The sequence below is a fragment of the Garra rufa genome, chromosome 1 (assembly GCF_049309525.1).
Source record: "Garra rufa chromosome 1, GarRuf1.0, whole genome shotgun sequence".
NCBI lineage: Eukaryota > Metazoa > Chordata > Actinopteri > Cypriniformes > Cyprinidae > Garra > Garra rufa.
In genome coordinates this window covers 67,596,156-67,612,030 of record NC_133361.1, presented here as the reverse complement: position 1 = coordinate 67,612,030, position 15,875 = coordinate 67,596,156, and the positions used below count along the sequence as shown (strand labels likewise).

Genomic DNA, 15,875 nt, shown 5'->3' with positions numbered 1-15,875 from the left:
AGGCTAGTGGTTATTTTGGGAAAAGCCAAGGCTTTTTGAACAGTAGGATTATAAATATATATATATGCTAATATAAAATTAAATTCAGTAGCCTATATAAAATTGCAAAATACTTAAGTACTTTTTTAAGTAAACAAAATTTTTTGTACTTTTGTACTTTCTTTCGAGTAAAATTGAAAAAGGAGTACTTTTACTGGAGTAATATTGTATTATACGTATCTGTACTTTTACTCAAGTACTTGATTTGTGTATTTCGTCCGCAACTGGCTTGCCGATGCTCTTGTGATGCGTCCTGATGACTGTGGGTTAGGGGTGCTGCGACCTGAGCTTGCTCTATTCGCAGCCTTGGATAGAGGAGTGCAATTTAGGGGTTCGTCGGATACCTAAAGCTTAACCTTAAGGCTGAGCCTAAAACTATTTTGTTTTTGTTTATTATTACATACATTTAAACAATGGTCTGTCAGAATACTCAATTCTGACTGACTGGAAGTTGTGTAATAAAATGTAAATGATGAGAATAGCTGTCATTTTACATATTTCATTTAAATATTGGCCTGCAAACATGGAAAACATTTTGGGTTACAACTGTAACCCTTGTTCCCTGAGAAAGGAAAGGAGACACTGCATCTGTAATGACACTTTGGGGTTCCCCTCATTGTAGCGTGGCTGAAGCACGAACGAAACTATTCCAATCCTGATTATTGTTGCGTCTGTCATGGTCGGGGGTAATGAGAATTAAACAAAAGTTCTTTAATAAAAGCCACAAAAGGTAGTTCAGACAGGGAAATCCAGACAGGGAGACGGGTGAACACGCATCCAAGATAACATTGATATCACTCAAGGAAATACTCCGTGAATGCACCCACGGGTAGATGGTCAGTGGCTGTGTTTTACAATATCCTTAACCTGGCTGCAGTAAATGCTTCCATCATATTCAAGGAATGCACAAATGAGAGAATGCCTTCATAATGCAACTCACAAAATGAATTTCGAACACGAGAGCAAAAGCCATACATCTGATGGTGTGAGCTGGAACCCAGGCAGGAGCAGCAGCGGATGGAGAGAAGAAGACCGTGCTAAGTGCTGAGAACCTGCAAGAAAAACAAAATGAATGACACTTGGTGTGTGGGAGCTGCAAGTGAAAGGTACAGATTACCAAGTAATCGATGCACTAGCATCAGTAAATGATGCCACATGCCTTTTTTCAAGTGGAGCCCACTTAGAGGAGAATGCATTTGTTATGATTTTACAGCATGATATTTTCCTTATAATTTGACAGAATATTTTCTTTAAAATTTTACAGCATGATAGTTTTGTTCATTCTAAAACAAATACTGCTTTATAAATAAGTTTGTTTTCCACAGTATATATAGGTATGTGTGTTTTTGGCCATATTTTACTATGCATTGAATTAGTGATATGTTTATTAGTTTATTAGTAATTATATAACTTATTTTTACAAAGAAATAAACTAAATATTGATTCAAATTTGTACGTGTAATTAGTTACAATAGCAGGTTTTGACATTCATTAGATTTTTTTAGACTTTCATTCATCTGTAGAACAAAAATAAGAAGAGTATTTTAAATTAAATCTGAGTGCTTTCTGTCCCTCTAATGATAGCCTACACAACTACCTCTTTCAAGATCCAGAAAGGCATAAAGACATCAAGTATGTGACTCCAGTGGCTTGATAACAAATTTTTGAAGTGATGCAAATTTGTGGAAGAAAACAAAACGAATTGTCTTTTTTCTCACAAAATGTAACCCATCCCAGAAGTACTGTACTTGTTCACAAGCAGAGAAAAAGGGACAACGTATGCATTCCTCATGTATTAAAGGTCCTGTTTTTTTTGCGCAGTTGAGCTCACATTTGTGCCTTTTTTTTAAATGGTGTCAACACACGTGCAGGATCTATCATCTATGCTAAAGTGAAGATGTTTTGTGAACAGAAAGCATTAAAACTGATGTTAGGCCACTGGAGTCCCATACTTTAATGATGTTTTTATACCTTTCTGGGCCTTGAAAGTGGTAGTTGCATTGGCTGTCAATGGAGAGACAGAAAGCACTCAGAATTCATTAAAATGATCTCCATTTGTGTTCCAAAAATGAACAAAAGTTTTACAGGTTTGAAACAACATAAGGGTGAGTAATTTAACAATTTTCTTATAATATTTTTGGTTAACTCTCTCTTTAAGTTAGATGACTAATCTGTAATTCATGCAAAATTATTTTAATGTTAAACTTAAATTGGCATGGTTCTGCAACAATGCTTTCTTGTACAGCATTTGAAAATATGAAACAAAGATTTGTTTTACTCATGCTTGACATTTCAATGTGAAACTAAGAAAGTAAGAGCAAACATGATGTGAGACGCAGGGCTCCAAGTGTTTGTACACTCTTAGTATACCTCTCACCATGTGCCAGTTTGAGAAAACTACTGAATGCAGCCTCCAGGTTTATTCCCACCTTTATCTGCATGTTTACTCCAAGTTCCTTTTTGAGATTTGAAAAGCTCAAATACTTCATGGTTTTCCAAAACTGTTCATGCAAGAGCCTTGGAGGAATGCGTAGCCACTTAGTTGCCTTCATCTCAACCCTCGTTCAGGATTTCTTCCCAGGAAATCTCTAAAAGAAATGGATATGAATAAAACTGAACTACAGAGTAAAATGCAGATTGGAGATAGAAAAGCAATCATACAGTATTTTAAGCTAATTAAATCAACTGCTATTTAAACAGTGGAAATTGCTTAGCTTACATTTACAATGGTCTTTATTTGCAAGTCATATGAGCTTGTCAAATCAACTGTGTCTTACAACATACTTTATTATTTTCAACTAAATAAACAGCAACACAACCAAATGCTTTATAAACATTTCATGGCATATGTGTTGCTTACTTCTGTATGAATTCCAGCGTAAATGCCATCTCCTCTGGGTATTTGTAGCTCACAATTGCAACAGGGGAGGAGATGTGATCATTAAATAAATAGTGAAACAGGGCTCGACATTAAGGCTTGTCCGCTTGTCCGGGACAAGTGGATTTTTTTGTAGGACAAGTGGAAGAGAAAATTGGTTGTCCGACTGGACAAGTTAAATTTCAAACAAAATAAAATGCCATGTTAATTAACGTTATATGCCGTTAACGACAGAGCAGAACGTGCAGCGCAAACACCGAGCAGAATATTGAACAGAGAGCGCGCCGACACACACACACACACGGAACGGAAAAGAACTGCTCATGAAGTTACTGCACGTTCACACCGCCGCCGACTTGAGCTGAAAAGAAGCTCTGGCCGCCCCGTCAAGAACTCTTGTCAAAAAGTACGAGGAAGCTTGTTGATGCTTTGGCCGCTCTGACGTAGCAGCATTCTATGCTCGATCATGGGAGAGTGCGCGCGCGCGCGTCTCTCTCTCTCTCTCTCTCTCTCTCTCTCTCTCTCTCTCTCTCTCTCTCTCTCTCTCTCTCTCAAAATTGCGAGAAATTAATCTGTGCGACCTCAAATTATATTTGGAAGCATTTGTGCGAGTGAGAGAAATGAGTGTGGTACGACTCGGTTTCAAAACTGTCGCTAGCCTAACTACTGACTAGTAGTACAAGACTAAAAGTCTTGATTAACGTATAATTTTAAGAGACGGAAAGACTATCGCGATAGGTTTGGATAAATCTTCAAAAAGGCAATGATGTCATTGAATAAATATGCACGCTGTACGTTTCAAAGTCAAAACGCTGCACGTATGTCTTCATATGAATGTATCTGAAGGGAACAGACTGTCCTCAGAAACATGTCGTTTGCATTGTCATTTCATTTCTGATAAAACGGCGTTAGTGCTGGTTTGTGTACAGCTGTTACTATGGAAACCGTAGTATTTCAGCGCTCCTAAAGCGCCCCCTCGTGACAAACAAATTAATTTTTATTTTCAATACATTTTTTCAGCTGTTTATGGTCAAATTATTGGAATTATCGATCCATGTGTAAGTGTGAAATAATTTAATTTGCCTTTTAAAATTGTAAACAATTAAGTAATACTAATGTTATATATCTTATATAAATATAAGAAATTATATACTTGATTTATCCCTTTTAATGGTATAAAGGTTGAAATGCCATTGTATTAGATATTTTGTTTTTTGTGTCTGTATCTGAATTATAAATATTGTAATTTTATGGCTTAATATTCTACCGTACATTGTCCAACCCCACTCATACTGTTCATTTAACTTGTGCAGCTCTTAAAAAAAGGGTCATAAATTGCCTTAAATTGATATTTTAAAATTCTGCAGCTACACTAAATGGTGAAATAAAATTCTTTCCTTGATATTTGTCAATATACTATACAACGCGGCTCAGATAGCACATGTACATCTGCAAGATGTCTGATAAAGATCTCTTGATCTGGAAAGCATCTGCTGTGTACAAACATCTGGCAGGCGTCTGTCAGATGTCAGTTAATCAGAATCGGCCATGAAGAATCAAGATCGGTGCATAACTAAAAAGAAATTGGGTGCTCCTAAATTTTTTGGGATGCTCCTAACTTTTTAAAGTTGGGAGCACCAGTGCTACCAAGTAAAAAAGTTAATTTCGAGCCCTGCCTTACACCAACAGCACCATATGAGTTCAAACGGGAACGAAAATTTGTAACCAAATGGAAAGATGAATTTGACTGGGTTATTTATGAAGACGGAGAAATGTTCTGTGGCGTCTGTCGGATAGATAGTTTTATTTTTTTTCACCAAGAGTCACCACTACCTCTGGTGATACACTGTGCACATCAGCGTGCAAAGTATTACTTTGTATTATACTATGAGTCTGGAGATCCTTCTACTGTTCCTTTCTACTTCTACGTTCCTTTCTACTGTTTCAACTGAATTGTATTAACATTGATAGTGTTTGGATGCTTTCAATGAATTATGCATTAGCAAAAAAAAAAAAAAAAAAAAATGATATTATAAATCTTTACCCGGACAAGTGACTTTTGTGCATGGACAAGTGAAACATAAATTTACTTACCTATCCCTCAAAAAGTTAATGTCAAGCCCTGGTGAAATGAAAAATGAAAATTTGATTTTTATCCACGTCCATGATATGGCTGGCAGACTGCACCGGTTTTCGTCAAAAATCTTTTGTGTTTCTCTGAGGGAAAAAAATGTCTCCGACACGTCTTCCTGCGTCGAAAGCCGTTTTTTGGCCAGCAGTCGAGCTGCAGAAACCTAATAGGCCGAGGTTGTGACCCCACAGATCCGTGCCTTCGGTAGCTCAGCTGGTAGAGCGGAGACTGTAGGTGGAGCGTTGGCAAGCCTTAGGTCGCTGGTTCGACTTCTGGTTCGAAGGAGGTCATTTTTCATGTGCCCCCCTTTTTTTGGGGGGGCGGCCTTCTGAAAATGGCCAGCAGAGCTTGATTTCACAGTCCGCCGTGGGGGGCAAAAGAGCGTTCCCTGACCGGGAATCGAACCCGGGCCGCGGCAGTGAGAGCGCCGAATCCTAACCACTAGACCATCAGGGAAGAGCTGATCTTCTGCTGGCCTGTTAATAGCATGAGAACAAGCAGACAGCAATACAGGCTTCTGTCACGTCGAAAACCAAGAAGTCGGGCGCAAGCACGAGGTCCCCCAGGCGGTGGGCCAGTGCTTGGCAATCCTTAGGTCGCTGGTTCGACTCCGGCTGGAAGGAGGTCGTTTTTCATGTGCCCACCTTTTATGGGGGGCCGGCCTTCTGAAAGCGGCCAGCAGAGCTTGATTTCACAGTCCACCGTTGGGGGGGAGGGGGGCAAAAGAGCGTTCCCTGACCGGGAATCGAACCCGGGCCGCGGCGGTGAGAGCGCCGAATCCTAACCACTAGACCATCAGGGAAGAGCTGATCTACTGCTGGCCTGTTAATAGCATGAGAACAAGCAGACAGCAATACAGGCTTCTGTCACGTCGAAAACCAAGAAGTCGGGTGCAAGCACGTGGTCCCCCAGGCGGTGGGCCAGTGGCGCAATGGATAACGCGTCTGACTATGGATCAGAAGATTCTAGGTTCGACTCCTGTCTGGCTCGTGCTCTGCTTTTTGCGTAATGCAGTTTGGTTTTGATGTCACGGCCTTGCCGAATTGTTGCCCTATTCCTACGTGCCACCCGGGCTTTGAGAAAAAGTTGGACACGAAATATCCGGTTAAAACCGCATCTCAGTTTCATTGTTAATCTCATGATATTTTCATTTCTGTACCTTTTAACATATAAGCAATTCCCGCACACTATCGTGACTTGCAAAATAGTAATCTTTATTAACAACGTTTCGGTCAAACGACCTTCATCAGGAGTATACAAATGTTCAAATTCATCTCTTTTAAGATAAACACATGACCAATTAACAAAACTCCATCTGTAAACAATTAAACTCATTAGGAGTATAAATTAGCATCACATCATAAACAGTTACAAATTCTGATAGTTACAAAAATCAACAAAGATCCCACTGCAGATCAACAAGATCATCCAAAATACATAAACAACACATTGTCATCAAACAGCATCAAATTGTTATAACGGGCTCCATAGCCACTCAAACTCATTGTAAACACATAAAAAACGACACATCATTCAAATCAATTCAATCACTATAACATTACATTAAATGGTGCTTCATCGTTCATGCCCATAGGTGATAAAGTTTGAAGGGTATAAATCCAGAACAGTTCGCGTCTCTGTAGAAGTAATTCAATGTCTCCACCTCTAGGTGGCAAAGTTACTTTCTCAATCCCACAGAAACGTAAAGAGGTAACGTCGTGATTCAGATTTAGAAAGTGTGCCGCAACTGGATAATTAATATCTTTTCTTCTGATCGAACTCTTATGTTCACTAATTCTTTGTTTCAATTGACGTGACGTTTTTCCCACATAGCCTATACCACAAGGACAACGGATCAAGTACACAACATGAGTGGAAACACAAGTAATCACAGATTTGATGCTATATTTTTTGCCCGTTCTAGGATGACAAAAAAAGGATGTTTTAAAAGTATTATTACACTGAGCACAATTCCCACAACGATAATTGCCCTTCTGTATAGGACTAAGTAAACTCTGAGATGCACGAGGACTGACGCTCTGAAAACGAGCATGTACCAAGCTATCTTTTAAATTCTTGGCGCGTTTATATACAATCAAAGGAGGATGTCTAAAAATATCGTTCAACTCCGGATCAGAAGACAATAAATGCCAATGTTTTTTAAAAATTGATTTTATCATGTAGGACGTAGGTGAATGTGTTGTAATACAGGCAAAGGAATACTTTTTTGTTTTCATTTTCTTCTTTTTTAACAATTCAGACCGTGTTTTTTTAAAAGCTGTATTGTATCCTTCTTCGACCCAATCCAAAGGATAACCTCTGTTCAAAAAATTATTTTTCATGATTTTCGATTTCTCAATAAAATCGGAATCAGAATAACAAATCCTCCTCAGTCTGTAGAACTGACTCTTAGGCAGTCCTTTTTTTAAAAAAGTCGGATGAAAACTAGTAGCAAGTAAAAGTGTATTACGATCAGTCTCTTTTGTAAACAAAGTTGTAGTCAAACTGCCTTCGTTCTTTTGGACCCACATATCAAGAAAGTGTACTCTAGAGGAATTAATTTCAGAAGTAAATTCTAAGTCATCAACCAAGTTATTCAAATATGTCACAAATTCTCGAGCCTCATCGTGATCACCCAAGAAAATACAAAATATATCATCAATGTATCTATACCACTTGATAATCTTTGAATAGAAAGGATTATTTTCTGTATTCAATACATAACTCTCCTCAAAAAACCCCATAAATAAATTGGCATAGTTAGGGGCAAAATTCGAGCCCATTGCTGTCCCACTTATCTGAAGAAAAAAATCCATATCAAAACTGAAATAATTATATTTCAAAAGGTACGAAGCCATCTCGACGATAAAGTCAGATGGTGGATCAGAGTCCTCGCGTAACAAAAGATAATGTCTAAGTGCAATAAGTCCTTTTTCATGTGAAATGTTAGTATATAAACTTGTTATGTCCAAAGTTAATAATAAAGAGAAGTCCGGTAAATCATACACCTCAGAAATCTTATTAATAAAATCAGTAGAGTCTCGAATGTAAGAAGGTAACGAATAAACAAAAGGTTTTCTGTACCTTGACAGACCGGCGATAGGCTGTTTTTCCTTGAGATAACGGTTACAATGCAAGACCACGCTTGTTTTTTCGAATGCGTGGCGTGAGTATTTTTGGAATCTTTTTTTTAACCGGACAAGGCTTTCACTGACCAGTTCCCATATGGTCTAGCGGTCAGGATTCCTGGTTTTCACCCAGGCGGCCCGGGTTCGACTCCCGGTATGGGAAGGTGGGTTCCTCTTTGCTTTCCTCTTCGAACGGGGCGCACGTCTTCCTGCGTCGAAAGCCGTTTTTTGGCCAGCAGTCGAGCTGCAGAAACCTAATAGGCCGAGGTTGTGACCCCACAGATCCGTGCCTTCGGTAGCTCAGCTGGTAGAGCGGAGGACTGTAGGTGGAGCGTTGGCAAGCCATAGGTCGCTGGTTCGACTTCTGGTTCGAAGGAGGTCATTTTTCATGTGACCCCCTTTTTTTGGGGGGGCGGCCTTCTGAAAATGGCCAGCAGAGCTTGATTTCACAGTCCGCCGTGGGGGGCAAAAGAGCGTTCCCTGACCGGGAATCGAACCCGGGCCGTGAGAGCGGCAAATCCTAACCACTAGACCACCAGGGAAGAGCTGATCTACTTCTGGCCTGCTAATAGCATGAGAACAAGCAGACAGCAATACAGGCTTCTGTCACGTCGGGCGCAAGCACGAGGGCCCTCAGGCGGTGGGCCAGTGGCGCAATGGATAACGCGTCTGACTACGGATCCGAAGATTATAGGTTCGACTCCTGGCTGACTCGTGCTCCGCTGTGGGCCAGTGGTGCAATGGATAACACGTCTGACTACGGATCAGAAGATTCTAGGTTCGACTCCTGGCTTGCTCGAGCACCGCTTTTTGCGTAATGCAGTTTGGTTTTGATGTCACGGCTTGCTGAATTGTTGCCCTATTCCTACGTGCCATCCGGGCTTTGAGAAAAAGTTGGACACGAAATATCCGGTTCAAACCGCATCTCAGTTTCATTGTTAATCTCATGATTTTTTCATTTCTGTACCTTGACAGACCGGCGATAGGCTGTTTTTCCTTGAGATAACGGTTACAATGCAAGACCACGCTTGTTTTTTCGAATGCGTGGCGTGAGTATTTTTGGAATCTTTTTTTTTACCCGGACAAGGCTTCTACTGACCAGTTCCCATATGGTCTAGCGGTCAGGATTCCTGGTTTTCACCCAGGCGGCCCAGGTTCGACTCCCGGTATGGGAAGGCGGGTTCCTCTTTGCTTCCCTCTTCGAACGGGGCGCACGTCTTTCTGCGTCGAAAGCCGTTTTTTGGCCAGCAGTCGAGCTGGAGAAACCTAATAGGCAGAGGTTGTGACCCCACAGATCCGTGCCTTCGATAGCTCAGCTGGTAGAGCGGAGGACTGTAGGTGGAACGTTGGCAATCCTTAGGTCGCTGGTTCGACTCCGGCTCGAAGGAGGTAGATTTTCATGTGCCCACCTTTTTTGAGGGGGCCGGCTTTATGAAAGCGGGGCGGTGAGAGCGCCGAATCCTAACCACAAGACCACCAGGGAAGAGCTGATCTAATGCTGGCCTGCTAATAGCATGAGAACAAGCAGACAGCAATACAGGCTTCTGTCGCATCGAAAACCAAGAAGTCGGGCGCAAGCACGAGGTCCCCCAGGCGGTGGGCCAGTGCTTGGCAATCCTTAGGTCGCTGGTTCGACTCCGGCTCGAAGGAGGTCGTTTTTCATGTGCCCACCTTTTTTGGGGGGCCGGCCTTCTGAAAGAAGCCAGCAGAGCTTGATTTCACAGTCCACCGTTGGGGTGGAGGGGGGCAAAAGAGCGTTCCCTGACCGGGAATCGAACACGGGCCGCGGCGGTGAGAGCGCCGAATCCTAACCACTAGACCATCAGGGAAGAGCTGACCTAGTGTTGGCCTGCTAATAGCATGAGAACATGCAGACAGCAATACTGGCTTCTGTCACGTCGAAAACCAACAAGTCGGGCGGAAGCACGAGGTCCCTCATGCGGTGGGCCAGTGGCGCAATGGATAACGCGTCTGACTACGGATCAGAAGATTATAGGTTCGACTCCTGGCTGGTTCGTGCTCTGCTTTTTGCGTAATGCAGTTTGGTTTTGATGTAACGGCCTTGCCGAATTGTTGCCCTATTCCTACGTGCCATCCGGGCTTTGAGAAAAAGTTGGACACGAAATGAAATCCAAACTAGCCAAAAATCAGCAACTTATCCGGTTATAACCGCGTCTCAGTTTCATTACTAATCTCATAATTTTTTCATTTCTGTACCTTGACAGACAGGCGATAGGCTGTTTTTCCTTGAGATAACGGTTACAATGCAAGACCACACAATCCTTAGGTCGCTGGTTCGACTCCGGCTCGAAGGAGGTCGTTTTTCATGTGCCCACCTTTTTTGGGCGGGCCGGCCTTCTGAAAGCGGCCAGCAGAGCTTGATTTCACAGTCCGCCGTTGGGGGGGTGGGGGGCAAAAGAGCGTTCCCTGACCGGGAATCGAACCCAGGCCGCGAGAGCGCCGAATCCTAGCCACTAGACCACCAGGGAAGAGCTGATCTGCTGCTGGCCTGCTAATAACATGAGAAAAAGCAGACAGCAATACAGGCTTCTGTCACGTCGAAAACCAACAAGTCGGGCGCAAGCACGAGGTCCCCCAGGCTTAGGTCGCTGGTTCGACTCCGGCTCGAAGGAGGTCGTTTTTCATGTGCCCACCTTTTTCGGGGGGGCCGGCCTTCTGAAAGCGGCCAGCAGAGCTTGATTTCACAGTCCGCCGTTGGGGGGGTGGGGGGCAAAAGAGCATTCCCTGACCGGGAATCGAACCCGGGCCGCGAGAGCGCCGAATCCTAACCACTAGACCACCAGGGAAGAGCTGATCTGCTGCTGGCCTGCTAATAGCATGAGAACAAGCAGACAGCAATACAGGCTTCTGTCACGTCGAAAACCAACAAGTCGGGCGCAAGCACAAGGGCCCCCAGGCGGTGGGCCAGTGGCGCAATGGATAACGCGTCTGACTACGGATCAGAAGATTCTAGGTTCGACTCCTGGCTTGCTCGAGCACCGCTGTGGGCCAGTGGTGCAATGGATAACACTTCTGACTACGGATCAGAAGATTCTAGGTTCGACTCCTGGCTTGCTCGAGCACCGCTTTTTGCGTAATGCAGTTTGGTTTTGATGTCACGGCTTGCTGAATTGTTGCCCTATTCCTACGTGCCATCCGGGCTTTGAGAAAAAGTTGGACACGAAATATCCGGTTCAAACCGCATCTCAGTTTCATTGTTAATCTCATGATTTTTTCATTTCTGTACCTTGACAGACCGGCGATAGGCTGTTTTTCCTTGAGATAACGGTTACAATGCAAGACCACGCTTGTTTTTTCGAATGCGTGGCGTGAGTATTTTTGGAATCTTTTTTTTTACCCGGACAAGGCGTCTACTGACCAGTTCCCATATGGTCTAGCGGTCAGGATTCCTGGTTTTCACCCAGACGGCCCGGGTTCGACTCCCGGTATTGGAAGGCGGGTTCCTCTTTGCTTCCCTCTTCGAACGGGGCGCACGTCTTTCTGCGTCGAAAGACGTTTTTTGGCCAGCAGTCGAGCTGGAGAAACCTAATAGACAGAGGTTGTGACCCCAAAGATCAGTGCCTTCGATAGCTCAGCTGGTAGAGCGGAGGACTGTAGGTGGAGCGTTTGCAATCCTTAGGTCGCTGGTTCGACTCTGGCTCGAAGGAGGTAGATTTTCATGTGCCCACCTTTTTTGAGGGGGCCGGCTTTATGAAAGCGGGGCGGTGAGAGCGCCGAATCCTAACCACAAGACCACCAGGGAAGAGCTGATCTAATGCTGGCCTGCTAATAGCATGAGAACAAGCAGACAGCAATACAGGCTTCTGTCGCATCGAAAACCAAGAAGTCGGGCGCAAGCACGAGGTCCCCCAGGCGGTGGGCCAGTGCTTGGCAATCCTTAGGTCGCTGGTTCGACTCCGGCTGGAAGGAGGTCGTTTTTCATGTGCCCACCTTTTATGGGGGGCCGGCCTTCTGAAAGCGGCCAGCAGAGCTTGATTTCACAGTCCACCGTTGGGGGGGAGGGGGGCAAAAGAGCATTCCCTGACCGGGAATCGAACCCGGGCCGCGGCGGTGAGAGCGCCGAATCCTAACCACTAGACCATCAGGGAAGAGCTGACCTACTGTTGGCCTGCTAATAGCATGAGAACATGCAGACAGCAATACTGGCTTCTGTCACGTCGAAAACCAACAAGTCGGGCGGAAGCATGAGGTCCCTCATGCGGTGGGCCAGTGGCCCAATGGATAACGCGTCTGACTACGGATCAGAAGATTCTAGGTTCGACTCCTGGCTGGCTCGTGCTCTGCTTTCTGCGTAATGCAGTTTGGTTTTGATGTCACGGCCTTGCCGAATTGTTGCCCTATTCCTACGTGCCACCCGGGCTTTGAGAAAAAGTTGGACACGAAATGAAATCCAAACTAGCCAAAAATCAGCAACTTATCCGGTTATAACCGCGTCTCAGTTTCATTACTAATCTCATAATTTTTTCATTTCTGTACCTTGACAGACCGGCGATAGGCTGTTTTTCCTTGAGATAACGGTTACAATGCAAGACCACACAATCCTTAGGTCGCTGGTTCGACTCCGGCTCGAAGGAGGTCGTTTTTCATGTGCCCACCTTTTTTGGGCGGGCCGGCCTTCTGAAAGCGGCCAGCAGAGCTTGATTTCACAGTCCGCCGTTGGGGGGTGGGGGGCAAAAGAGCGTTCCCTGACCGGGAATCGAACCCAGGCCGCGAGAGCGCCGAATCCTAACCACTAGACCACCAGGGAAGAGCTGATCTGCTTCTGGCCTGCTAATAGCATGAGAAAATGCAGACAGCAATACAGGCTTCTGTCACGTCGAAAAACCAACAAGTCGGGCGCAAGCACGAGGTCCCCCAGGCGGTGGGCCAGTGGCGCAATGGATAACGTGTCTGACTACGGATCAGAAGATTCTAGGTTCGACTCCTGGCTGTCTCGTGCTCTGCTGTGGGCCAGTGGTGCAATGGATAACACGTCTGACTACAGATCAGAAGATTCTATGTTCGACTCCTGGCTTGCTCGAGCACCGCTTTTTGCGTAATGCAGTTTGGTTTTGATGTCACGGCTTGCTGAATTGTTGCCCTATTCCTACGTGCCATCCGGGCTTTGAGAAAAAGTTGGACACGAAATATCCGGTTAAAACCGCATCTCAGTTTCATTGTTAATCTCATGATATTTTCATTTCTGTACCTTGACAGACCGGCGATAGGCTGTTTTTCCTTGAGATAACGGTTACAATACAAGACCACGCTTGTTTTTTCGAATGCGTGGCGTGAGTATTTTTGGAATCTTTTTTTTTACCCGGACAAGGCTTCTACTGACCAGTTCCCATATGGTCTAGTGGTCAGGATTCCTGGTTTTCACCCAGGCGGCCCGGGTTCGACTCCCGGTATGGGAAGGCGGGTTCCTCTTTGCTTCCCTCTTCGAACGGGGCGCACGTCTTTCTGCGTGGAAAGACGTTTTTTGGCCAGCAGTCGAGCTGGAGAAACCTAATAGGCAGAGGTTGTGACCCCACAGATCCGTGCCTTCGATAGCTCAGCTGGTAGAGCGGAGGACTGTAGGTGGAGCGTTGGCAATCCTTAGGTCGCTGGTTCGACTCCGGCTCGAAGTAGGTAGATTTTCATGTGCCCACCTTTTTTGAGGGGGCCGGCTTTATGAAAGCGGGGCGGTGAGAGCGCCGAATCCTAACCACAAGACCACCAGGGAAGAGCTGATCTAATGCTGGCCTGCTAATAGCATGAGAACAAGCAGACAGCAATACAGGCTTCTGTCACGTCGAAAACCAAGAAGTCGGGCGCAAGCACGAGGTCCCCCAGGCGGTGGGCCAGTGCTTGGCAATCCTTAGGTCGCTGGTTCGACTCCGGCTCGAAGGAGGTCGTTTTTCATGTGCCCACCTTTTTTGGGGGGCCGGCCTTCTGAAAGCGGCCAGCAGAGCTTGATTTCACAGTCCACCGTTGGGGGGGAAGGGGGCAAAAGAGCGTTCCCTGACCGGGAATCGAACCCAGGCCGCAGCGGTGAGAGCGCCGAATCCTAACCACTAGACCATCAGGGAAGAGCTGACACAGTGTTGGCCTGCTAATAGCATGAGAACATGCAGACAGCAATACTGGCTTCTGTCACGTCGAAAACCAACAAGTCGGGCGGAAGCACGAGGTCCCTCATGCGGTCTATCTCGATAGTTTAGCTAAACGGCCCTAAACCGTTTCCCATTCATTCTCAATGGTAGTGCTAAACCACTACGGATGCAATATTCTTTTGTCCACTAACGCTCTAGTGGCGCTCTTCCGTGTTTCGTCTCCCCGGGAAGTTTGAAGTCGCCATTTTCATACTGACTCGGAGCGTGAAATACATTCAGTGAAGATCTGCCTCGTTCATTTTATTCAGCACATCTGTCAAAGGTAAGTTACTGTATTTATATATATTACCTTATAGGTTACGTTTTGGGTGCTGTTAATAATGATATCCAATTAGTTGTTGAGCGAAAATGCCCGCTTCGCTCCGTTGGTCGTCATTAAACTTTACGCTGTCTGCTTTTGTTTACTATTATATCATCAAAGGTTGATTTGCACGCAAAGTTATGAATGAACATGATCGTTTTATATGTTCATGTGTACAGTTTTTATGTCATTCGGTTAAACTATCCGTTTAGTTACCATGACATCACTCGTTTGGCTTGTGGTAAATATGAGCTAAATGATGAATGAATATGTTTTTTTTTTTTACGTTTATGTGGTTTTCATTTGGTGATGTTAAATAAGCTATGTATGGCATAGATTTCAGTAGTAATGTGTTGATAACTCGCAGATACACATTGCACTGTCCAAGGTAGCTTACTGCTGTAAATTCTTTGTGCAAATTAGATAAGGTAGACTTTAATATATGTCATTTACGTTGCACAAGCCTTAATAGCCTAATTTTAGAAACAAATGTATGGGCTTTATAATAATTTTACAACTTTCAATGTGTGAAATAATACACATCCATTAAACAACATAACCTTTTGAGATAAAGCTATCAAACCATCTGTAAAAATATCTAAATAGTATTCCCTGTCATGCACAAGACAGAATATTCCTTAATTATTTTTATATACACTACTAATAATAAAAGGAATATTCTGAAAAAGAAAACTAGTCTTGTGCATGACAGGGAATAATATTTATAGATGTTTACAGTTGATTTGATAACTTTATCTCAGACCGTATGTGTGTGCATATATATATGCCTTGCGCAACGTAAAGGGCATATATGTTATAACATAACAGTGCAAAGAGTTTGATTGGTTTTGACAAATAAACCTAAAATTCAGTTTTTCTTTCATGGTAGATCAAGATGCAGAAAAAAGTGCTGTTCTTCCCAGGGAGAATGTGCATTATACTAACTGTCCTAAGGACTATGAATTCGTGCCATGATGAATTGATACCAACTACAATGAGGGTCAGTATGCATTTTTGTTCTGCATTCATGTTTCATTGGGTATTAACACTTGAATGCAGGCTTGTTCACTGAGTCAGATTGCTCCTTTAATTAAGTTTTACTTATATAGCTAAAACTAACTAAAAAAAGCACAGAAGTAATGTATCCAATCTCTGTGATCTTCAGGGTTAGGCCACATGTTTCCAAACAGGATTGGGGCCATTCATGAATTGAATTGAGAATGAATGGTAAATTCCAGTTCAC

The 15,875-nt window shown here is 43.8% G+C and overlaps 13 non-coding genes across 13 annotated transcripts; 8 read left to right on the top strand and 5 right to left on the bottom strand.

Moving 5' to 3' along the window:
- Nucleotides 1-5,432: 5,432 nt before the first annotated feature.
- On the bottom strand, nucleotides 5,433-5,504 carry trnae-cuc (transfer RNA glutamic acid (anticodon CUC)). Its single transcript has one exon. It is a non-coding gene; the product is annotated as a tRNA-Glu (tRNA).
- Nucleotides 5,505-5,778: 274 nt separating this feature from the next.
- Nucleotides 5,779-5,850, bottom strand: trnae-cuc (transfer RNA glutamic acid (anticodon CUC)). The gene has a single exon. It is a non-coding gene; the product is annotated as a tRNA-Glu (tRNA).
- A 115-nt stretch (nucleotides 5,851-5,965) lies between these two features.
- trnah-aug (transfer RNA histidin (anticodon AUG)) lies at nucleotides 5,966-6,038 on the top strand. Its single transcript has one exon. It is a non-coding gene; the product is annotated as a tRNA-His (tRNA).
- Nucleotides 6,039-8,267: 2,229 nt separating this feature from the next.
- On the top strand, nucleotides 8,268-8,339 carry trnae-uuc (transfer RNA glutamic acid (anticodon UUC)). Its single transcript has one exon. It is a non-coding gene; the product is annotated as a tRNA-Glu (tRNA).
- Nucleotides 8,340-9,279: 940 nt separating this feature from the next.
- Nucleotides 9,280-9,351, top strand: trnae-uuc (transfer RNA glutamic acid (anticodon UUC)). The gene has a single exon. It is a non-coding gene; the product is annotated as a tRNA-Glu (tRNA).
- Nucleotides 9,352-9,477: 126 nt separating this feature from the next.
- trnay-gua (transfer RNA tyrosine (anticodon GUA)) lies at nucleotides 9,478-9,564 on the top strand. The gene is given in 2 exon segments: nucleotides 9,478-9,514; nucleotides 9,529-9,564. It is a non-coding gene; the product is annotated as a tRNA-Tyr (tRNA).
- A 369-nt stretch (nucleotides 9,565-9,933) lies between these two features.
- trnae-cuc (transfer RNA glutamic acid (anticodon CUC)) lies at nucleotides 9,934-10,005 on the bottom strand. Its single transcript has one exon. It is a non-coding gene; the product is annotated as a tRNA-Glu (tRNA).
- Nucleotides 10,006-10,120: 115 nt separating this feature from the next.
- Nucleotides 10,121-10,193, top strand: trnar-acg (transfer RNA arginine (anticodon ACG)). The gene has a single exon. It is a non-coding gene; the product is annotated as a tRNA-Arg (tRNA).
- Nucleotides 10,194-11,098: 905 nt separating this feature from the next.
- On the top strand, nucleotides 11,099-11,171 carry trnar-acg (transfer RNA arginine (anticodon ACG)). The gene has a single exon. It is a non-coding gene; the product is annotated as a tRNA-Arg (tRNA).
- Nucleotides 11,172-11,559: 388 nt separating this feature from the next.
- On the top strand, nucleotides 11,560-11,631 carry trnae-uuc (transfer RNA glutamic acid (anticodon UUC)). The gene has a single exon. It is a non-coding gene; the product is annotated as a tRNA-Glu (tRNA).
- Nucleotides 11,632-12,213: 582 nt separating this feature from the next.
- trnae-cuc (transfer RNA glutamic acid (anticodon CUC)) lies at nucleotides 12,214-12,285 on the bottom strand. The gene has a single exon. It is a non-coding gene; the product is annotated as a tRNA-Glu (tRNA).
- Nucleotides 12,286-13,521: 1,236 nt separating this feature from the next.
- Nucleotides 13,522-13,593, top strand: trnae-uuc (transfer RNA glutamic acid (anticodon UUC)). The gene has a single exon. It is a non-coding gene; the product is annotated as a tRNA-Glu (tRNA).
- Nucleotides 13,594-14,175: 582 nt separating this feature from the next.
- Nucleotides 14,176-14,247, bottom strand: trnae-cuc (transfer RNA glutamic acid (anticodon CUC)). Its single transcript has one exon. It is a non-coding gene; the product is annotated as a tRNA-Glu (tRNA).
- Between the last annotated feature and the right edge of the window lie 1,628 nt (nucleotides 14,248-15,875).